Source organism: Artemia franciscana, chromosome 20, assembly GCF_032884065.1.
Source record: "Artemia franciscana chromosome 20, ASM3288406v1, whole genome shotgun sequence".
In the NCBI taxonomy this organism is placed as follows: domain Eukaryota; kingdom Metazoa; phylum Arthropoda; class Branchiopoda; order Anostraca; family Artemiidae; genus Artemia; species Artemia franciscana.
The window spans coordinates 37,514,656-37,520,655 of NC_088882.1; positions in this window are offsets into that span (position 1 = coordinate 37,514,656).

Sequence of the window (6,000 nt, forward strand, 5' to 3'; positions counted from 1 at the left end):
CGGATCCGTACGAATTATGTCAATCTCGTATCTATAACTTATTTTTCCCATCTACTTTCATCCCGATCTCTCCACTCTAAGGGTTTTCCAAGATATCCGGTATCCTAGATTTCTGTTTCCCCCCTCCAACCCTCTATGTCCCCGGATCCGATTCGAATTGAAAATGGAGCATCTGAGAAATAATATTCTTCTATATATCAATTTTCATTAAGATCCGATCACTCATTCGTAAGATACCTCGATTTTCAAGTTTTCCAAGAATTTCGGTTTCCCCCTCCAACTCCCTTCAATGTTACCGGATCTGGTATTAAAAGAATTTAAAAGAAGAGTTCTAAAGCACAAGATCCTTCTAGATATCGAATTTCATTAAGATCTGATTACCCGTTCGTAAGTTACAAATACCTCATTTTTTCTAATTTTTCCGTGTTACTCCCTCCCCCCAACTCCACCAAAGAGAGCGGATCCGGTCCGGTTATGTCAATCACCTATCTTGGACTTGTGCTTATTCTTTCCACCAAGTTTTATCCTGATCTCTCCGCTTTAAGCGTTTTCCAAGATTCCCCCCCCCCCCAAATGACACTGGATCTGGTCGGGATTTAAAATAAGAGATCTGAGTTTCGAGGTCCTTCTAAATATAAAATTTCATTAAGATACGATCACTCTTTCGTAAGTCAAAAATACCTCATTTTTTCTAATTTTTAGAATTAACCCCCCCCCCCCACCTCTCCCAAAGAGAGCATATCCGTTCCGGTTATGTCAATCCCGTATCTGGGACTTGTGCTTATTTTTCCCATCAAGTTTCATCGCGATCCCTCCATTCTAAACGTTTCTCAAGATTTTAGGTTCCGCCCCCCCCAACTTCGTCTAAAACCGGATCCGGTCGGGATTTAAAATAAGAGCTCTGAGACACGATATCCTTCCAAAAATCAAATTTCATTAAGATCCGATCGCTCCTTCGTAAGTTAGAAATACCTCATTTTTTCTAATTTTTCAGAATTGACCCTCCCCCCAACTCCTTCAAAGAGAGCGGGTCCGCTCTGGTTATGTCAATCACTTATCTAGGACTTGTGCTTATTTTTTCCACCAAGTTTCATCCCGATCCCTCAACTCTAAGCGCTTTCCGAGATTTTAGGTTCCCCCTCAATTCCCCACAATGTCACCGGATCCAGTCAGGATTTAAAATAAGAGCTCTGAGACATGATATTCTTCCAAACTTCAAATTTCATTAAGATCCGATCACTCCTTCGTAAGTTAAAAATACCTCATTTTTTCTAATTTTTAGAATTAACCCCCCTCCCCAACGCCCCCAAACAGAGCAGATCCGTTCTGGTTATGTCAATCATGTATCTAGGACTTCTGCTTATTTTTCCACCAAGTTTCATCCCTATCCCTCAATTCTAAGCGTTTTTCAAGATTTTAGGCCCCCCAACTCCCCCCCAGTATCAGCGGATCTGGTCGGGATTTAAAATAAGAGCTCTGGAGACACGATATCCTTCCAAACATAAAATTTTATTAAGATCCCATCACCCGTTCGTAAGTTAAAATCATTTCATTTCTTCTATTTTTTTTCCGAACTAACCGACCCCCCACCGCCTCCCCGAGATGGTCAAACCGCTAAAACGACTATTTCTAATTTAATCTGGTCCGGTACCTGATACGCCTGCCAAATTTCATCGATCTAGCTTACCTGGAAGTGCCTAAAGTAGCAAAACCGGGACAGACAGACAGACCGACAGAATTTGCGATTGCTATATGTCACTTGGTTAATACCAAGTGCCATAAAAACTTATAAAATTAGTCTTGAAAGAAAATAACTCTAGCGTCTACTCTTTTGTGAGATATCAAAACCTACAATCAGCAAAATAAGTTGTACTTGGTGGGCTGAGATATGTCAAATAGTTTGTAGTAACTAACTGTAAGTGAGGATTGATTCGGGTCAATAGTAACCGAAATTCTAAAGCACAGAATGTTGATAACAATAGATTCATTAAAAATTTGCCTTTCTATGCTTATTCCAAATACCAGGAGGTTGAGAAAAATTGTATAATTTTCGAATTGAGAAGAAACAGGCTTAAAAAGGCATATGATCTCAATAAAATCACAATATTAGATTCAGCATATCAAAGAACCCTACTGTAGAGGTCGAAGCTCCTATCAACAAAATGTGGAATTTCTATTTTTACCCAGGAAAGAGATAAGGGATGCATGTTTATTTGTCCGTTCCCGAAAAGTCACTTGGTCTATACAAGACAAATTGTTAATAGGAACATGTATCTTAATGCTTGATTAAATAAAAAAAAATCAACTGAAAGTGAGGAGCAACTTTAAATTTTAAAACAAACAGAAATTATTAAGTACATGAGGGAGTCTCCTCCTCCTCAGTACCTCACTCTTTATGCTAAAGTTTGATTATTTTTTCTTCCAATTATTTCAGAATGACTCCTGAAACACAAGGGAGAAGATTAGAACAATTAGGTTTTTTGAAAGTTTAAAAACAACTTTAGCATAAAGAGCGAGGTATTGATGGCGGTGCAACCCCTCTTATATAATTAATAATTTGAAAAACGGTCCGAAACTAAATTTAAAAGAAAGTTTATTTCACCTGAAAGCAAGGTTCTTGCTTCTTTCTTTTTTTTTTGTTTAACCAAATAGTTTAAGGTAACGAATTATAAGTAAGGAGCGATATGGCTCAATAGTGAAGAGCGATGTAGTCAGGAGTAAGGAGCGATGTGGCCAAAAACTCTAATAAACAAAATCCTGGAAACAATAGATACATCAAAAGAATAAAATTTTGATGCTTATTTGAAATATGTTTAAAATTTATCAAGTTTGTTATTAGCCTACTCATCAGAAGTTACGATTTTGAAAAAATTTCCAAACTTTACAAATTCGTATCATCACTATATTTCACCATAGTCGAAAAATCTAATAGCTCGGTCCTTGAGGATGACTTGAACCCCCCGGCCCATGTGAAGGACTGAAAGCTATGAACTTTACGCATTGTTTTGGATATTGGAAGTACGCATATATTTTTCAATGAGGGGGCTCCTTGGGGGGGGGGGACTAAATGAAGGGATCTTTCTATGAAATGAAATGAAGGGATGCAGAAAAAGAGTTTTTGACATTTATTTTCAAGGTTCATTTAACTAAACTGATTTGCTTCATATTTTCTAAATTATAAATAGTGATGTGTAATTGTACATCTGCTATTATAAAGGAGCGATGGAAGGTCTTTTTGTAGACGAAGTAAGGGGAAAAGATGCCTCAAAGAGCGCAAAATATTCTGACTATATTTGACTCTTCGGATAACCATAAAAAGAGTTTTTGGGATGATTGGGAGATATAACGCCACAGATAATTCCGCTTGGTTCCCATAAATATTTTTGGTATGCACCTTTGCTATTTTTGCTGGGGGGGGGAGAAGTAATTACTCCATTGCGACAATCTTTCTCTATGTAGAAACACAATATTATATTCACATGCCTACAAAAACAAAAATAGAAAACACAGGGAATCATAGCAGCAGCTGAAATACGGTATGTGGTAGCTTAAAATATCACAATATATCACTATTATAAGCTTTTCTATGTTGCCATACTATTTGAAAGGAATTTGGCGGTCTTGCCATAGATTGAAGAGCTTGTACAAGAGATCTTAATAAAAGATAGGAGACTAAAAATTGACTCCTACTTTCCTGGAGACCTTAGACAAACATAAAACATCTCTCGTTTTGTGCCAGAGATAGAGAAATTTAGTTCTAATCAAACTCAAATTATCAGAAAGTATAATTTTGTTTTTTTGATTAAACAGAGCAGAATCTTCTTTTTTAAAGTTCAAGAAACAGTACTCCTTAAAACTTTTTTGAACCACCTCAAGAAAAAGAAAGAGATTTGGGAGTTCTTTTTGATGCCACCTACTTTGATTAAAAAGAATTCCAACTACGGGAGGTTAGGGAAATTACAGATTCTCATCGGTTTTTGATTATCCCTAGTCCTAATTTCCCTAATAGCTTCCTTTGACTTTGTAACGGTCAGCCGAGCTAAGGCTCGCAAAATGATTTTCAAGGTACCGCATTCTCTTAAGTATCAGAAGAATTAAGGTTGTAAGGAACCGGTGTTGCTTGGAAGTATTTTAGTTTCACAGCTTAGATATACAATACAGTTATGACGAGTCCTATCTTGCCCATGAGAAGCTTTAGGTACAGAGCTCTGAACTTGGCGCCTCCTCCAAGCCCGTGCTCTGACGCGTAGATCGTACTATAACACCATAGGCGGCAACGCAATTTTGTTTTACGATTCTATTCACGACGTCAGTCCAATTGCTCTGACTTTTAGATTCAGACTGCCAGTTTCCTGTCTCCAACCGCTAGGAACGCTACCGCGCAATGTGTCCCAAAAATAAATCGAGTCTTAATAGCTGCATTGTATATCTAAGCTGTGTTTAGTATTAACAGCGTTATATCAAATGACTTTCCGAACCCTATTGCCAGATCTTCCGTATACTGTTCTCTTACAAATTAAGAACTACTGACTGGGGATCTTGTTCAGGTACAAGGGGTACCTGAAGACGAGCAGATGGAAAGTAGGCTAATACTAGGTTTTGAATTTTTAATAAGAAAGGATCAAATAAACGTCCAACTACTATACTCCCGACAGAATAGTAAGTAGCTCATAGTTTTTTACTAAGTAGCTCATAGTTTTTTTTGGAAGTGACTTCACCATAAGAATTACAAACGTCACTTTTACTTCACTTTAAACGTCTTTATATTTTGTTCATTGATGTTTGATATGTTTATGTGTCTAATTGATTAACCTTCTTTTGATTGTTTGGTATTTTTTACTGTTGTTGTTTTTCTGGTACTTATGCATTACACCACCAACACTCAAGTTTACGGTGTGTAAAACTCGAGAACGAATGAGCTTTATCTGTCTGTATTAAGAAACAATTAGCTTATGCTCAGGAAAAACAAGTGGCGGTGAGACAATACATTGGAATTATATAATTTGGTCTATATATTTGTACATTTGGGGGTGTGGGATAGGTTAACCCCATCCCCCCTAATGTGCAAACATATAGCCCAATTTTGATTCTAAAGTATTGTATTTTCATCATGTTTTGGTGTATTTAATTAAGATTAAGCTAACTTCACTTCTTGAGTGTTGGCGGTATAATACATAAGCACCGTTTTTCTCTTGTTGTTAACCTAAAATTCAAATTTGGCCCATCCGAGTATGTGACAGAAATTAAAGAAATGATTCCCTAAGCTTCAGCGACGATAAGAATGTAAACTACCGCTGTTGATTTCCCGTACTTTAATATTAATAGCGTGACATCAAATGATAAACTGCCAGAATCTTCAGTATCCGTGTCTCTTTCAAGCGCTGCTTCTATGAAATCTAAAGATAAATTTGATTCAGCGGGACACTCAAGAGTGTTTAAATTATTACTAAGTGTCTATGTAGGGTATTGAGTTGAAATGAAATATTATGGCAAAAAAATATTTCTTCTATTGATAAAACACCTAGCGCACTTGCCGAAAGGCTTGACATGGTTAGTTTTTTCTTTTCTTCATTGTAATGGTTAAATTGATGTGGTCACATGACTAATGAAAACTATACTGTCTACAAATGCACGACACGATAAGTCAAGCTACACTTACATTTTGAAACATTAAAAATTTTCCTTTCTAAATGTGTATTTTTATTCATTTTCTGCACACATAAATAACTCTACCTTTTCAAAACATTTTTTTATTCTGTGAAAAATACATGTGGTTCTTTTGTGAAAAATACATGTTCGAAAAGTCCTTGAGCAACAACATTTTTTGTGTAAACTCTGCTTCTCTGTGATGACATCGCGATACGGGGGGGGGAGGGGGCAAAAATTTAATCACATTAGAATTTCGTATGCTGAAAACAAACAGAGATGTAGAATAGAATATTGAGCCATACGTCAAAATCAGAGCAATCGAGGATGTGTTACAGTAGGTTCAGGTTCATT